The sequence below is a fragment of the Rhincodon typus genome, chromosome 5 (genome assembly GCF_021869965.1).
Source record: "Rhincodon typus isolate 14 chromosome 5, sRhiTyp1.1, whole genome shotgun sequence".
Lineage (NCBI taxonomy): Eukaryota > Metazoa > Chordata > Chondrichthyes > Orectolobiformes > Rhincodontidae > Rhincodon > Rhincodon typus.
In genome coordinates, this window is record NC_063336.1 from 102,499,044 (window position 1) to 102,518,351 (window position 19,308).

Consider the following 19,308-nt stretch of genomic DNA (forward strand, 5'->3'; position numbering starts at 1 on the left):
CTTGGATGCAGCATTCAGCTTTTGCTTCTCAGAGCTTCCCCTTCCCTTCACACTCTCCTCGGCCTTCTATTTTGGAGAGAGATTGCATTCTTCATGAAAAAGGCCGTTGCCTGGATACCATCATTATTAAATGATCATGGATTGGAAAGCCTGTGACTCCTACTCACCATTAATTGGAGACCAATATTTAATACTTCCGCATGTTAATCACCTCACGTATTTTTCTGCCACCTTTTTCACACCACCTGTGATTCGGACCAAGTTTCCAACTTTTGGCACATGGTGTGGATTTGAATACCCTCCCACAATCCACATTCCTGCTTTCAAAGCTGTATTAAATTCTGCCTACAGCTTCTAACATCCCCTTCTGCATGCTCCAGATGTTCTTTTTCATTGTCAACATCTTGCAGCTGCCTTTCTTGTGAAGGTTGAATTTATCACAGAATCCTTACAGTGTGGAAGCAGGCCATTTGGCCCATCAAGTCCACACCACCCGTCTGCATCCCACCCACACCCCTACCCTATCCCTGAATTTTCCCATGGCTAATACACCTAGCCACACGTCCTTGAACACTATGGGCAATTTAGCATGGCCAATCCACCTAACCTGCACATCTTTGGACTGTGGGAGGAAACCAGAGCACCTGGAGGAAACCCATGCAGACACCGGGAGAATGTGCAAACTCCACACAGACAGTCACCCAAGGGTGGAATCAAACCCAGGTCCCTGGGCTGTGAGGCAGCAGTGCTAACCACTGAGCCACCGTGCTTATCACTTTTGAATGCTTGTGTTTTTTTGACCAGGATCCCAAATTGTAGCATCTGTTGGTTTGTTCAGTTGCTTGCTTGTTCATTTGTACACCTGCTGTTGCTGATCCCTTGCTGACTTACTTTTGCTTGCTGGAGTTCACACTGGGACTGGAAGAGTTGCTAATCATGATCAGCTCATTCAGTTGTCTCTTGATTTCACCTACAAGCATAATGACAACTACCCACCACGGGCTATTCATTTTCAATCTGCAAAATGAAATTGCAAGTTTAAATATGTAAATTACACTTACCACTGGCCTGTCTATTTTCTGATGTACCCTATCACCTGTGTTGATAACTGTTTGTCCTACAGCTTCACAGGAAACTAGATGCAAGGGAAGAAAGTCACTTTTTCTAATAATTGAGTCCAAGGATTGGAGGCAGAGAATACTGGCTTTCAGACTGCTGACTCCTGCATTACACAAGTAAGAAAACTCCAATCTGTTAGAAAATCAGAAACCACAGAAAGTAATCATGATAGCATTGCAACATTTACCTTGGCTGTGTCATGTCATTGAGGCCTATAGTTGTGTTCACAGTACTGAGCAGGAAATAGTAAGAGGGAAAGTAATTGCAATGGGAACTTACCATCAGATTTTGATAGAAAATGTATCAGGTCTTGTATGAAAACTGCTGACTATTTCAGAATCAGCTGGAATGTAAGGGGAACTGCCAAATTCTTTTCTCTAATGGAAGCTGTCTCCTTAACCTCCATTTCCCTGTATTTCCATCCTCTCTTCCAACAAGAGTGTAGGGAGCTCAAAATTCTACACTGTTAACATTCAGACTCTTCAAACATTTGCCTCAGATGCTTCTCTTCATTCCTCAGGAGCCTACAGGATCAAAATTCCTTTAAGGTTTCCCCCTTCCCTCGTCTTAAACTGACATATTTCTCTTCTCTTTTTCCTAGCTCTGTCACACCCTTGACAAATTAATGCAACCATCAAACAGAACTCATGCTCTCTCAACCCTATTCCTGGTAAGTTTACTGACCACCCAGTCTAGTTCCGACATTAGCTGACATTACTAACAGTTCTCTCTCCTCAGGTTCTGTCCTTCTTCCATTCAAATCTGATCTTGTCACTCCTGCTGTTAAGAAAAACAACCCTTGAACCCCCTCAACCTTGGCAAACTATCGCCCCATTGTCAACCTCTCTTTCCTCTCCAAAGTCCCTGAATGTGTTGTCACTTCCCAAATCTGTTCCTCAGTTTTTCTAGACTTCCATATATGATACCCCCAGTCAGTGTATCCACTGCTGCCATGGCAGTAAAATCCATTTTATCAAAGTTAAAAGTTGTCATTTTCATCCTGCATGCAGCTATTAACACAGTTGCCCATACCATCCTCCTCCAGCACCTCTTCACTGTATCCAGTTGGGTGCAACTGCACTAGCTTGATTCACTCTTATCTATTTATTTCTAGTCAGAGAATTACCTACAATGTTTTCTCTCTCTACTCCTGCACCTCATGGTGTCTCCATGAACAAGTATTTTAAAAAAGGATATGCTGTCCCTTGTTGACATCATCTGAAAACTCAAAGTTACTTTTCATGTATCTGTTAACAACGCCCATCTCTACCTCACCACTATGTCTTCATTGTTTCTTAATTGTCAGACCACTTGCCTGACCTCTCGTACTGGATGAGCAGAAATATCCTCAAGATAAATTTTGGGAAGAGTGGTTATTGCGTACAATTCCTCCCGCAACTTCCTTAGCCACAGATTTCATCCCTCTCTTTGCCAACTGCCTGAGGCTGAAGTAGACATTTCACAATCTTGGTGTTATATTTGAGCCAAAGACAAGTTTTTAACCATAAATTTGTGTCATCACTAGGGTCTATTTCCACCTCCATACCATAACCGATCTCACCCAGCCTCAGCCTTTCTGCTGCTGAAATGCATGATTTCATCACCTTGATACTTGACTATTCTCATGCACTTCAGACTGGTGCCCCACATTCTGACAGCTGTAAACTTGAGACCATCCACAGGACATACTGTCCATGTCTGAGCTCACACCAGTCTCCATTTGGTTATCACTCAGTGCTTGCTAACCTACATTAACTCTCAGCATAAATCTTCAATTTTAAAATTCTCATCCTTGTTTTCAGATCCCTCCACGGTGTTGCCCCTCTTTATCTCTTCAATCTTCTCTAGCCCACAACCCTCTGGGATATCTAAACTCTACTAAATCTGGCCTCTTCAGCATCCTGATTTTAATCGTGAGAATAGTCCCAACTTCTTCAATCTATCCTCATGGCTGAAGTCTCTCATCCCTGGAACCATTCTTATAAAGTTGCTTCTGCAATGTGTTCTCTCCAATGTGTTCACATCCTTCCTATAATCTGGCACTCAGACTGTACGCAGTTGAGGCCTGACATGTATCTTATCAAGGCAACAGTAAAGTTTCTGTGCATTGTCAAATATTGAAGGGATACAGTTGATGGAAAGATCAAAATAAGCTTTCTGAGGATTCATGTGAACCTGGTGGCTCTCATGAGGGATAGGACTGTAGTTACTCATTTGCTATATTCTCATGGATAGCTTCAGAGCTGCACAACTTTATCAACATGTGATGTGGTGATGCACATGTCACCATATCACCAGCACTTTCACACTCTGCCTTTTCCCTCACGGTGATGTAGGGCAATGCCTGTAAAGTTACTTTACATTTGGCTCAACTGAAGATACCATTCCCACTTTAATGCGGAAAATGTAAAATCTAAAAAGTGAAGAACAGTAAATCAATAAGTTAGCCACATCCGAGCATGGGCTGTTCTCCAGATGAGCAACTTAGAAACAAGCTTTATTAAAGTCTGACCCATGCTCAGTCATCCTGGACGTGGCTGACAGTATGGTTGTCCTTGGTCTCTCAGCTTCCATGAAATGTTGTGCTGTCATAATCTTGTGAATGGCCTTTCTGGCTATTGTCCTGATTCTCAGCCTCATCTTCATTCTCAAAAAATTCATCTGGTTCACCTATTTGTACACATGCAAGACACCCACCCCACCCCACACTCCCCACTCCTTTGCGCACACTATGAAGGGCACAGTATGTTTACAATGATGCAGGAAATAATTGTCTGGGCTACACTGCAAAGCCCCACTGCAGTTGTCCAGACATCAAACCTTATCCTCGAGAGGCTTATTGTCTGTTCCATGATGATGCTGTGAGCAGCGTTGTATCTTTAGATCAGCCACCTTCAGTGCATTTCCTACTGGTGTCATGGAACCATCCTTGAATGGGCTGAGGACTGTGGAGAGAAACAGGTACCTGTGAGTGCTGCAGTAAGTACAAGTCATGGCTGCTCCGAGGAGGTCTGGTGCAAACCTCCCAAAATGTGGCTTCAGTTGTCAGAAACTTGTTGAACCTTCAGGGTGTAGAATCCTGTCCTATTCTTCAACATAGCAATTTGGTGAGAGGGTGCTCTCAAAACAAGGTGGGTACAATTGGTTTTCACCCTGTGCCTGGGGGAAGCCAGCAATGGGGGGAGATACCTCATAGCTTTGCTGTCAGTTCTTTTTAACAAGGTTGAAGGTGAAAAAGAAGTGGGCTTTTGGGAGAGTACATCAGTGATGTCCTGCAGGTACTTATTCTGCAGATCCCACAGATTGAATGATTGGGAGATGCCATAGAGATCTCCAGTGATCTGTGAAATTAGCTGTTAGTGCAAACAAAAAGACATCCATGATTTTGACAGCCACCAGGATGGGACTGACTCACAGTCCTTGGGAGTACAAATCCTCACTCAGCAGCTGGCATAGCTCTGGGATGATGGATTGGGACATCCTTTATCTCTGTCGCTTTGACATTCAATATTTATAGGTTACTGCAAAGAAGCCCACAACCCAGGTTCTCACCCTTCCTCTGGGCCTACTTGGTGACTGAGTTAGGGTTCGGGTCCTGCTTCCTCTTCAGGAGGCTGTATCAGAGCTATTGGATGTTGCTGGGCTTCCTGAAGATCTCATTTCCACTGTTTCCTTCTTCTGTTAGTTATCAGCTGGAGCAGGGCCACAGGAATGGCTGAAATGGCTTCTGATCTTTTAATGCAGTGAGCAGAAAATCTGTGGGGAAAGTCAGAGAGATTGTTTATTGTTATTGAAGGGACTCCTTCATTGCCTTAACAATCAAGCTAAATATTACTTTCTCACATTACGTGACATGGGTAGTTCTGAAGGAGCTCATTGTCATGCCTCAGTAAGTGGCTCTGAGGTACGTGACCTTACCAAATGCATGGTGGACATGCAAAGTGTCTGTGGTCCATTGAGAGTATGCTCCTATCAGTAGCTCCCTTGAAACTCATACCCACCCCTCGACCTCCCTTTTATGTCACAGCCCAAATATTTCTGTGTGAGGATATGGCAGATGCTATGCATTGTCTTCCAGTACTTGCCATTTCAGCTAATTGGTTCAGCTTTTAAGTGTTTTGTTTGAGACAAAGGGTCACTGGACTCAAGACTTTAACTCTGATTTCTCTCACCAGATGTTGCCAGACCTGTTGAGTTTCTCCAGGACTTTCTGTTTTTTGTTTTAGATTTCTAGCATCACAGTTCTTGCTTTCATTTCAACTTCAAAGTTCCTTGCTAAAGTAAGACTTGGCTTACAGGACAAGGAGGCAATCAGTAGGAAATGTAATATTCATGATTGCTTGAGGCCATAATATGTTATCTACATTCTTTGATAATTACTGACTGCCAAGTAAAATGAGAATTGAAGGCACAAAGCTGCCATTACCTAATCAGTGAAGACAAGATTATTGCAATTCACCCTTGCAGGGTCTCAAAGTAAATGTTGCAAACTTTGTGCTGTAGATAAAAACAACAACTTACTCTTCCCACTTGCATACAGTCCCAGACATTTTCTGAACTTGTTGCATTGTTGACTTTCAATCCAATATGGCAACGTTCCAACGTTGTGCTTCACCCATGACCCACAAATTTCCTTCTATTTTGCATATTCCCTTTCGTGTTGCTGTCGCTTTGGCCCTGATGACTTTTCAGCCTCAACCCTATTTCATTTGAACTCCTTCATATCGCTAATCATTTCCTGGCTTTACCCACATAGCTCATGACTTGGAGGCTCCTATGCCTATCTTCCCATTGGGAGATTGATGTACCTCATTTCACTTGATACACCATTATGATCCATGTAGAAACTGTCACGTGGAGGTGTCGGTGTTGGACTGGGGTGGACAGGGTCAGAAATCACATGACACCAGGTTATAGTCCAACAGGTTTATTTGAAAACATAAGCTTTTGGAGTCTCATTCCTTCTTCAGGTGTCGAGGAACGAGACTCCCAAAGCTTGTGATTTCAAATAAACCTGTTGGACTATAACCTGGTGTTGTGTGATTTTTGATCATGTAGAAACTGATAATTTTTGAAAAGATATTTGGGATTTCCTTCTGGCTGACTGGAACAGTCACATGACAAAAGTCAAGTTTTAAGAATTTTACTGCAATAAACTGTAATAATCAAGATCACCATTGTTTAAATACTATTCATTAGGTAACTTATGCTGTAAATTACAGAACAGTCTTCTCATTTAACTTTCAAAGCATCTGAAAATCACCCTCCATGGTTATAATTTACTCTGTCACTTAAGTGGATCCTACATTTTGCAGGAGCCAGTACAAAGCTATGCTCAGCTCCCAATGGCTGGCTTCCTTTTTCTTTTTCCAGCCACATATCTTCCAAACCTCTAACTAACTTTCAAGGTCAGGGCAGAATTGGAGATTCTTCCATCTACTTGTCCATGGGATTCATGACAGTTCTGGATGAGATACCCATAAACTTATACTCTAGTTATAAACTGTTATAAACTGGCTCAACTTCTTAATTCAGCTCCTCTAAGTGGATTGCAACAAGTTTAATTTAGAAAGGACTCCTTCCCTGATGGATACCATTGGAACTAATATACCTGTAACATTCCATGGTTATGATCCACAGTCATGACGCATCTAGCCAAACTAAGTAAATCTTCCAATCTTGTTTAAATCCTCATGAATTCAGTTAGCATACAAACTGCCACTATGATTTGCATAGTGACTGGCCGAGTCAATATTTTCACTGTCTAAATGCAGAACTCACTGCCTCTATCTTTGTGTTCCGTCTTTCTTTTGGATTCTTGCAGACTGGTCTTTCTGTGAAGTTCAGGGTTTTTACAATACAATATAAGCCTGATAATAGTACACAGGCTTGCTATGGTCTGTTAACTTCTCAAAACTCGTGACCATGGCAATGTGAATCAGACGGGTTTTGTATCCAGGTAGAAATGCTGATTGACTGGCCCAGACCTTGAGGTCAGCCGCAATATTGAGCCAAACATCACCCTCTGCGAAGATTACAATCCCTGACATTTTACCCTTGTTTGAACTGGGCTGTCCTAACCCTGCAGCACAGCTATCCATAAACAGGAATAATCAAAAGGAGCAGCACAGAGGTTTTACTTTTTTAAAATGGCAGCTGCTGTATTTAGTTAAGTTTTTAAAGATCTCATAAGTTTTCAGTGCGTTAGTGGGCTGATAAGTGAGTGATTGAATGGGCTGTAGCTGAGGTGCATGTGTGATTAGGTGGGTAGTCAGTTCAGGGGAATACGGTGTCTGGATAGATATGTGATAGTAGTGGTAAGTTGATTTGTGCTGTTAATCAATGAGTTACATCAGAAGTTAAACAGTGCAGCTATTCCCAGATATGTATCCAGGTAAGTAGCACATATCTCAACATCTAGCTCACTGTATGTGACATTTGCAGTATAAGTTAGAAATTTAAACTTCATGGGCAACTGCACTGCATCTGGACTTACTCAGGATCTGAAAGCACTGTAATATTCCTCAGAGGGTTTTGATGCTTTTAAGTCAGTGTTTTGCAAGGTGAAAAGTTCTCACTGAGCTTTCAGTTTTCTTGTGGTTGAATTTTTAGGAGATTTGCTCTCAGTTGCACTTTAAACTGCAGCATCTAGGTTACATACCTTAGCTTTCTGATATTTTGTGGTTAATTTCCAGTTTGGTTCACAGACTGGCTGATCTTGTGCTTCTGATGATGTTGGTGGAACTTCTGGAAATAGATCCTAGATGATCTTTTAAACAGACAAAGATAAACACGGCTACCTCTATGTCACTTCTTCCAAGTTCTAAGTATTTGTCCAAATATGGTAGGACAATCATATTGATTCCATATCCTGTGGACTAACACCTCTGAAGATTTGAGGTTGTTATCCTGGTAGAGTAAGACATTGATAAGGGCCATTCATTTCCGATTGCCACCAAATAATTTTTCATCTTCCCTTCTGTTCTGAATGAAATTTGGAGGCAGGCATTCTCGTGATTCTACTGACTTTTTGTTTTCTTAAACAAACTGATGTGCAAATTCCCTAAATGGCTGGGAACATTTATATGTAGTTAAGATTTCCTTGGGACTGACTGAACTCTTGACTTGTAGCTCAAATTAAAAACGGTCACATGATTTGCAACTGCCATTTTAATTGCCTGCTAATATTCAGGTTTTTGAAAAAAATTGTCCATAAATTCATAACCTATTGGGACAGGAAAGAAGTGTCTCATGGCAGGATGTTGCTCAATTTTTTGCGTTCTCTGATGGTCGAATGTGTTAAGATGCTTGCTGTGGGTGTCTCAGCATCTGAATTGGAGCAATGGATGCAACAGGTGAACTTTGCTGCTATAGCGGCTTGCCAAGGTTGTGAGTTGAGGCGTGATGTGACTTTGAACGTCAGAGACTTAACAGGAGCAGGCATTATAAGACTGGTGCATCATGCAAGGGGGTGATGAGATACGGCAGTGTGTCAGCTTTGGCAGGAAACAAATAATTCATGATGGATATACTGGAAATGGGCAGCATGCAAAGCAACCATGTATCAGTCACAAAAGAGATATATTATAAGTACAGTCTGAGGGTGACAGATCACTTCCAGCAGTATGTCAGGGCTATGTCCTTCTGATCTGTGGGCGCTGCGCTATTTGTTGCTCTTTTGTGAGCAGTGGGCTGGAGGGGACTTCCCTTGCCTTCGACATCTTCTAACTCTCAAATGAGAGCTGGAAGCCAATCGTGACTCACAAGCTGCATCCAGAACTTTCGTCCTGCCTAAATTGATGAAAATAGCATGTGGTTTCGGACAATGCTCATGGGTGCAGTTTGTGAGTCATGAAATGGTCTGACTCTACCCTATAAAGTAGCATGGCATTCATGCCTGTTATCTCAGTTCTATCAAAGCACTAATAACAACATAAGAAGATGCTCCAATGCCATCTTTTCAAGTGCATTTAGGGATGGGAAATAAATGCTGGTAATGTCAAAGTTCTTGGAATTAATTAAACCTTGTTTATGCTCATTAGTAAAGTTCAGCTGTTACTGAATTTAATTAATCATAGAGTCCCTACAGTGCGGAAGCAGGCCATCTAGCCCGACACCTACCCTTCAAAGTGCATCCTACCCAGACCCACCCACTATTGCCCATGGCAAACCCCACCTGAACTGCATATCTTTGGACTGTGGGAGGAAACTGAAGCATCCAGACAGACAAGGGGCAAATGTGCAGACTCCACGCAGACAGTCACCTGAGGGTTCAGCTGAACCCATATCCCTGGCGCTGTGAGGCAGCAGTGCTAACCACTGAGCCACCATACCACCCTGGATAGCAGCAATTCTTCTCTAAAGGACATTAGTGGACTGAAGACTTTTTATCACAATCAACAATGGTTACATTGTTGCTTTCAATTCCAAGTTTTTAAACAAACTCAAATTTCAACAGTTATCTTGGTGTGATTTGAAACTATGTCACCAGAGTATTACCCTCAGTCCTTGGATTACCAGTTTAATGACATTACTACAATGCTATCACTTCCCTCACTTTACCTGTGTACACAGCAACCCTGGAAGAATGAGGTGAGATATTGTCACATAGAGCTTGTGTAACTGTTTAAAGTGAAGCAGCTTTCTCCAACCAGACTGAATGTGATATGTCATATGGAGCCACCTCCATGCTCAAGAACATTAATAAGAAGTGAAATGCATTGTGTTGAATAAAGCGAGTGTAGACGCTCTGAATATAAAGTTGTGAGAAATCGGCTTAACAACATTGATTTATAATCTACTTCAAAAGAACAAGAAACAATTAACAAAGCACACTGCTAATGTAATGAATATCATTAGATGATAAAGATCATGCGTGTTTTTAACCAGAGGAGACATGACACAGAAGATATTTACACTTACGCTAAAGGAAAGGCAATGATCTGGTTGACCAAGAAATTAGCAATTGAAGTGGAGCATTTGTTTGGGACAAGTATTTAGTTATAATCTCCCTGATTGTGTTCTACATTTTCAAACAAGATCCACTGTTAAAGTTACCTGTTAGAGATCAAGAATCTGATTGCTTTTCTTCAGCAATTTTGTGATACTTCTTGAAGACTTTAATTGCGAGCTAGGATACTGCTCTTCTGACACTGTGTTGTCAGCCATATAGTTGCTTCAAGACAAATTCTGTTTTCACTTGGCACTTTCCCCTTGTACTTCCAGATTGTGAGCAGGGGCAGGAACATGGGGTTGATTTTCTGTTCACTTACTTAGTGGCATGTCTCTGCTCCTCTGGATAAAGACAGATAGCTCATCAAAGATTAGGCCACAACTTGGGGCTTTCCCTGGAGAATCTCTGACATAGATATGCTAATACAATATGCCATGCTCCAATAATTTTAGAAAGGCATCAATGAAAGACTTCATGACTATTAATCAATAGTGAGCATGAGACAGTTTATATCCACTAACCAACATTGCGTCAGACAGTGTTCATTAGCCCCATGCATTTGAAGGGGAAGCATTTTAGTTTTTAATCTATCCTAGCAATGCTTTATTGTTGGTGATTAAGGCATATTAATTTATTCTGTTGTTTAGGATTACTTAGGGTTCTCAAGAGCAGGTAAGATTAGCCAATAAATGCTGTCTTGGCCAGTGACGCCCTCATCCCATGAAATAATACATGTTTAAAAAGAAGGTATACTGCACAAAAATAAGGCTTTCAGCCCAGCCAATCCATGCCAAACCTTATACACCACTTGAATCTTCTCCAATTCTTATTCAGGGAAACAGTCTCAACCTAACCCTTTATTCCTTTTTCCTTCAGTTGCTGCATCTTTACTCTTCACTCACTTCTTTTGGTATTGAGTTTCACCCGCTCACCGGTCTCTGCCGTATGGATGAAATGATCCATTTCTAGACTGACTGTTACTGGTGGTTGTACTGACTGTTTCTTTTCGTTATGCTGTGACGTTTCAAATAATTCAACAGAGGATGAGAGATGGTTCAAGCTTTAATCTGTTCTCCCTGTTTTGGTACAAAAAAATTCCTGAATGTTCCCAATGACCACATTAGTTGGCAGGTTTTTGAATTAAGCTAATCTATTTGGCTGACAGAGCAGAAAATATTGCACCGTGCGTGCTGCATTCTGGAAATGAAACAGCACCTTGTGTTGTAAGCAGTTTATTGTCCAGTACTCCAGCACAGCACACACTAATCACGCATTACAACCAGCTCACTCAATGCTCGCATTAAGCCCTATGTTGTTACTAACTGTCCAGTTATTTGCAAACATATTTGCATTTATGAACTGAGTTCAAAATTCTCAAACTGTCAACATAGCTAAATAGAACAGAAACGTTACTGGGTAAATTTAAAATGTCTCAATATCAGCAAAAAAAAGCTGAACCCATCTTTTAAAAGTAGAATTCTAGAAAATAAAGAGAAAAAGCAGTAAAGTGCAAATTATAATGTGGAAGCATTGATATAAATTCAGGATTGAAATGGTTGATCCAGATTAGTGGCTAAATGGATCACATGTTAGGTACCAGAATACACATCACAAGACACTGGGTTCAATTGACTTGTGTTAAATTGGCTGATCCCAATTTAATGCAGAAGCAAAGATGTCATTGTAAATCTTGGTAACTCTGAGTGGTGTGGAGGGGTTGGAGTGTGGTCTGTGGCAGGGGATTCAGATTTTTGCTCCTGATTCGTCTTCAATGTCCTCTGAAGGAAAAAAAGTATGCCTGCGAACAACAACAGCCAGTATTTATATAGCACCTTTAAAGTACTGGAATATCCCAAGACATTTCACAGGAGTGTAATCAGACAAACATTGACGGAATTTTAGAGACAGAGAGAAAGAGGTGGAGAGTCAACCTGATTTGACTGTGAATTCCTTTGTGGTTGCATAGCCTGCTACTACTGTGTAGCTACAAGGAAAGGATAGCCACTGGGGGAGGGACGCTTGCCGGTGGAACTGTACCATGGCAGGAGTCAGTACCTGAAGGATTGAAGGGAAGAAGTAGTCATGGCTTGCAAAGTAATTTCTTTTAGGAAATGTCTGCAGCTGATGCATCTATCAATTGTAGTAGTGAATCGTCTGCAGATCTTTCTACTTGAATAGAAGTGACTGAGCTAATAAAGTACTCGGCAATCTCCTCAGTGTTTTAATTATCTTGCTGTCCCCCATGTCACAGAGGCTTCTGGATTATTTGTTAGCACTAATGCACCTCCTTTCACGTTGGTCCGGAAAAGACATTTCAGCAATCATGGGAGATGCTGAGTGGGACCCTGATTGGATGACAGAAATACTGCCAAAGACAACTGAGCTTGTATTCTATCGCAACAAAATGGCTATGATTTCCTAGGCATTATAGACAATAAAAGTGAGAGTAAGCATTACCCAGATTACACTGTAATTGTGGATGCAGGAGTCCTGAGAGCAAGTGAAAGGTTTCTTTTGCATTCCACTTCATCGTTTTTCAACCAAATAACCCTCTGTATTTTCCAAGAACACAACGCTGATCACTCTCGCCTGTACTTTTAAAGCATTGCAAATCAAATTGTGGAAACATGGTTGCTGGGTTATAAGCTCAGTGGCTGCTGTAGCCTTTTGCTTTTGTTACTTGATTATGTATCTTGAATTGTAAAAGAATAGAAATCCTGAGAACTTGAGGGGAACAGACACCAATGGTAATGGGCAAAGTAACTTTGTATGGAAGTAGACATAAAGACCAACAACTAATCCATGTTGATTTTTAAAAAAAATCCAGTTGTAAGAGGCCAGACAGTATGACCTCCAATTACAAGACAACAAGGTGCAGGGCTGGATGAACACAGCAGGCCAAGCAGCATCATAGGAGCAGAGAGGCTGACGTTTCGGGCCTAGACCCTTCATCAGAAAAGGGGGAGGGGAAGGGGGTTTTGAAATAAATAGGGAGAGAGTGGGAGGCGGATAGAAGAGGGATAGAGGAGAGGATAGGTGGAGAGGAAACAAACAGGTTGAAACTTGTGAAATCCACATTGATACCATTGGGCTGCAGGGTTCCCAAGCGGAATATGAGTTGCTGTTCCTGCAACCTTCGGGTGGCATCGTTGTGGCACTGCAGGAGGCCTAGGATGGACATGGACAAGTTTCAAAATCTCCCCTCCCCCTACCGCATCCCAAAACCAGTCCAGCTCGTCCCTGCCTCCCTAACCTGTTCTTCCTCCAACCTATCCCCTCCTCCCACCTCAAGCCGCACCTCCATCTCCTACAGACCAACCTCATCCCGCCCCCTTGACCTGTCCGTCCTCCCTGGACTGACCTATCCCCTTCCTAACTCCCTACCTACACTCACCTTTACTGGCTCCATCCCCGCCTCTTCGACCTGTTTGTTTCCTCTCCACCTATCCTCTCCTCTATCCCTCTTCTATCTGCCTCCCACTCTCTCCCTATTTATTTCAAAACCCCCTTCCCCTCCCCCTTACCTGATGAAGGGTCTAGGCCCGAAACGTCAGCCTCTCTGCTCCTATGATGCTGCTTGGCCTGCTGTGTTCATCCAGCCCTGCACCTTGTTGTCTCAGATTCTCCAGCATCTGCAGTTCCTACTATCTCAGACCTCCAATTAGTTTTGTTATTTAGTAAGACTTTATTTGCATAATTCATTCAGGTGAGGGGTTACAAGGTTCGTTTCTGACTTTCCCCTTGCAGTTGCCCAATATAGCTCTGAAAACAGAATATTTTAGTCATTCATTTGAACTTTTAGTTGTGTGACTCACGGTAAACATCAGAAAAATCTTGATTTTAACATTTAACTTTACATATGAGGGACTTATAACAGGCATGTGCTTCTCTCTTCAGTTCACCATTTAGTAAGCTTTCATGGTAATTTAAATAGGGTTGTGTCTTTGTTACTGGCATTAGGCATTTAAAACACATCCAGAATAATATGCAAGTAGACAGCTCTGTACAATATATAAGTGATTTGCTAGTTAAAAAAAATTGTGGTATGTACTTGATTTGAATGTTCTTATTCAATCATTCCTCAAAGAATTTTCACAATGACAACCAAACACATTGTTGAGCACTGCTTCTCATTATGCCATGAGATGCATTAAATGCTTACAGGAGTTGAACATAAAATCAGACCTAAATCAGAATAACTTTAATGACATCAAAATACCATATCTGTGGAATAAGTTGAATAAATGATTGCAAGTTGCTTTTATGGAACTTATTTCTTACAGAGGAATAACATGTCAGAATCATTCTCATTTATATCACTTGGGAAGGATTCAGTCTGTTTTCCTCATGGGACCAATGTTATCTTTTGTTGCTTACCATGAGGACCCTTCACATTGTGAATATTTCAAAGATGACAGAAGCAAGCAGAAATAGTCAATTGCCAGAAATTTAGTTAGTTACACGTGGAATATGATCACCCAGATTTGGCAAAGGTAAAATTTTAAGCAGCTTAGATTACAGGATAAAAATGCCACATTTACAATTTGTCACAAAGTTCTCTTTGTGACTCCTCATCAAGAGGTTCAAGTGAACGGAAGTACTGGATGATTAAATATTTTCTTACTTAGATTGATACCAGCCCTGAATCACCAACAACTATCACCTGTGTAATTTAGTGTTGTATTAAGAATGCATTGTAATAAAGTTAGCTTGATAAATGACAAAAGAGTTGCAAAAACAACTTCTCCCCTAAGAACCATCAGATGAACACGCTGCTGGAGAGAAAAAAAGAACCGAAAGAACTGCGGATGCTGTAAATCAGGAACAAAAACAAAGTTGTTGGAAAAGCTCAGCAGGTCTGGCAGCATCTGTGAAGGAAAAAACAGAGTTAATGTTTCGGGTCCGGTGACCCTTCCTCAGAACGCCGCTGGAGAGTTTTTACTCATGACAGGAAAGGACTCATTTTGGAAATCTGTTCATTCCAGTGAGGATGGAGATCTTAGATTTAAATTGATTTATTGGGAGTTTGTTTTCCCTCATTCTTTTCCACAAATTGAAATAAAATTACTTGATTTGCCTTAACCAACGTTATGGTTCTATTTCCACCATAAGCACACACTTTCAATTTATAATTGTGTATATCAAGGGTAGAATATTCCAGTTCTGTGGAAAAACACAGCAACATTCTCTTTTGAATAAACAGTGTGTACAAAGTGAGTAATTTATATCGAAAGTACTCCCTTAGGCTTTGCTTCTCCTCTAACGACAAGAAATGAACCACTTAACCTTTGCTAATGAGCCTGACTTAGTTTCCGTTGGCGCTAAATATTGCAAAGGTGAAATTCTATGTCCCGAGAGATTGGGCCTGACAGCAGTGCAATGGACCTCATTTCCCACTGCTTGAAGGATAAACAGACTCAGTTAACTGAATTCTCTGCTTCCAATACTTTCATATCAGATCCTGTCACTTACTCCATACAGATGTCAAATATTTGCAAGGTTAAATTTTGAGAGGGCGCACTTGCAGTAACGGGCAGATGGATCTGAGAGTTGAGCACAGAGATCAGAGGTGGGAGGGTGCTGGATTTAACTCTGGCTGCAAGGGGGCTTGGTAACACAAGGAGAACCCGAAAGTTTGTGCAACATGTTTGACAGTAGCTCATTTGTCCAGCCACTGTATTCAATTTTAACATCTGGGCTTCCTGATCCATCGGTATCAGCAGGTGTGCTGACAAACCTGAGAATCTTGCACAGACGTACACAATGATCTTTTTATGGTTGGATACTGTAGTGATTGGAACAAGGTTGGCCAGGTGGATCTCATTGAATACAAGTTCCCTGATTAGGGCTGTTAACCTGGACCAATCAGAGACTCCTGACTGACAGATATAAACACGAGTCTCAGGGATTCTCCCCACTCCAGGGACTGGCTCTGAGCCAGATGGTCAGAGTCCATGTACTGTGCACGTGTAAATAAAGGGTGACTTGGTGATGGGATACCAGCCTCTGTGGAGTTATTTTAACCACAACCTACACATTAATGGAATCAAAGCCTTTGTAACTGATGATCAGGGTTGTTCTGGGCAACTGCTTGATTGTCACATGTCTGCAAGTGATGATCCCCTAGACCTGTGGGAAACCAGTCAGAGCTGCAAATCTGAGCATCAATAATTTTGACTTGCCTCATCAACTGAAAAGTGCACAGAGTCTCTGACCTTGACAACTGTTGCTCAGTGACCTGTGAAATACATTTGTGGGTAGCAGATTATGAGATTTTACAAGTGACTACTGTAGTCTACTTGGAGGAGAGAGATCTTCTTCCAGGAGATTGCCAATGTCAGTGCCCATACAACGTGATACCTGTACCTCTTAAGGAAATGGCACTTAACACTGCCTTTGAGTCCAGTGTCAGGGATTTCGCTGTGTTCAGCCCCTCTCACCAGTGTAATGGAAGGTCAGTGAGGAGAGCGCTGCAGCTGGTGCTGACACTGGTTCTGTTGTTCCTGATGCTCATCCTGGTTCTCATCTTGGATCCAAACAAAGCAGCCTGAATGCTGTCCATGCAGCAGTGGTCCTTGATCGATCAGATGCACTAAACTCCAAGGTCATAGAAATGGCCTCCAAAATTTTGGAAATCACCTAAAGTTGTGAAAGCACTTGATCAGAACAAAGCCACTGAACAAAAGCTTCCACGTGAGGTCTCAGGGAAGGTCTCAGGGCTCGAAGGGCTTTTTGCCTGTGATTTCTTCAACCCCTCAAATCCAGCTGGATTTCACTGAAGATTTCCACAAAGCCTGGGAATCTACTGTATACACAGTTAAAGTTCAAATTCATAGTCAAAACAGCTCCGAATGAATGTGTTACGTTATCAATGATAACCTACTCCTCAACAGGGCTTCCTGAGTGCAGCAGATTGTATTGAAGTTTAAGGGTGGCAGTTTGTGGCTTCTGATGCTATACCAATTTCAGCCCTTTTTTTCATCCACTTTCTCCCAAACCCACTCGCTTTTTCATAGAATCCCTGTAAGGTAGAAGCAGGCCATCGATTCACGCCGACCCTCCGAATAGCAACCCACCCAGACCCATTCCCCTACCCTATTCATTTGAACCTGCATTTCCCATGGCTAATCCACCTAACTCAGACATCCCTGGACACTATGGGCAATTTAGCATGGTCAATCCACCTAACCCACACATTTTTGGACTGTGGGAGGAAACTGGAGCACCCAGAGGAAACCTATGCAGACACAGGGAAAAATATGTAAACTCCACACAGACAATCACCTGAGGGTGGAATCAAACCCAGGTCTTTGGTGCTGTGAAGTAGGAGTGCTATCAACTGAGCCACCGTGGTTTTCCAGGTGATACTAAAAATACTCCCCAAATTGGATATTGGATTTGCAACACTTCTGATTTTATTTAAAGCTAAAAAGCCATAAGTTGGGAATGAATTGGGAAGACAATTGCCACCAGAACCATAGCTACTTGAGAACGGGGGAAAGTCACACTATGATCCTGGGGAATGGGGTGAACAGGTTGGATACAAAGGGGAGTCATAAGGGCACTGGGAATAATGGGAACTGGCATCTAGATTTCTAGATGGAGAATGCAATGGAGTATGTTGGTGTGCCAGGGAGGGAGAAAGAGCATTGGATCTGAATGTGGGCTGCCTGGGAATGAGTAAGTGAATGAGATTGGGATCGGGGGAAGGGCAGGAATATCCAATGAGGTAGTAAAAGGGCCAATCGTCAAAAAGGGAGAATTGAAGCAGGACAAAGGGAATGGGAGACAAGCGGAGAAGGCCATCACACGTTATGAGGGAGGAATGTATTCTAAAAGGTGACGGCAGTGTGTGAAAAGCTCAAACAGAAGGTTTAGATATGGGTCATGGTCTCTCTGTGTAGCCCCAAAAGGCTTTGTTACAGCATCCAGTATCACCTTATGGTCACGGACGATGTGCCATAGTTGGAGGTCTGTGCTGAGATGATGCTGACACCTTTGGTCCTCCTCGTGCAACATCACTATTCTTTCACAGCCTCTGTGCCCTGAAGTATTGCTGGCAATGTCTGTAACACACAGAGGTAGGCAATGCTTTAGGATGGCCAGGGAATAATGAACTCCTCAGGTCTGTGTCCTGTATGTCCCATGAGTCTGTGTGCAATGTTCTTTCCCTTTAAATGCCCTATGATCATTGGGGGCTGCATACCCCTCCCTCACAGGTCGTGTCACATACCCGTCCCACTCCAAGTACAGCTGCAGCCATTGGGTGGAAGGTGTCAGTGAGCATTCCTTGGAAAGTGCCTTACAGCCTCCACCTGAATACACTGGTGAGCCCCTGAACATCCATATGCCCTCCCTCGTGGCCCAGCCCATAAACCCGACAGGATTCACTTTCCACAGGTGCCCACCCAATCCATCGACATGCCCATCTTTCCCACTGGCATGTGAGGTAACCATGTGGTCATTCACTTTCTCCCCTTCGAGCCAGGGTGCTCCAAGTGACTCCTCCTCTCACATAAGCCCTTTCCCAGCCCTACTTTACCAAATCCATTCCCTTGCAGACACAGGTTCTCTATTTCACGACTGTAATCCTTCCTTCTCCAGAACTCCCCAAAGCCAAACTTTACTGAGTCTCGTTTCCAAGGAAACAGCTGCCCTCCCCACTCAATCCCTTTTCTCTTTAGTTTCTATGGATGGATTGACCATGGCTCACCCCTTTAGAGACCTGACTGAAGAGTCCCAGACCTCTGATTGACAGTTGTATATTTCCTCAATTGCTTTAAATTGTGATTTAGCTGGTATAGAACCACAGGATTGACTATGACCCATTCCCTGAAGCTGCTGGCATGTATTGCATGGTGTGAGATTGACTTGGCACACTGCCGTAGGGCAAGATGTCTGCCCCCTTGACTGAGGCCTGCTGGCTAACAAGGGAAGTGGCCAGGTTGTGTGACTCTGCTAGTAGGTACAGCAGGTAACCACTAAGTGACGGAGCACTGAGGGAGCAAATGAGCAACCCTGTGATGCTGCCTGGTCCAGTCCATGAACTGGGTACCTGTCTGTTCAGCAAAGTGTCCCTGCTGCAGCTCTCCAACACTAGCTGCCATTTTTTATTATTCGTTCACTGGATGAGGACATCATTAGCTGAGATTTATTGTCCATTCCCAATTGCCCAGAGAGTAGTTTGGAGTCACATGTAGGCCAGACCAGATGAGGACATCGAATTTCCTTCACTT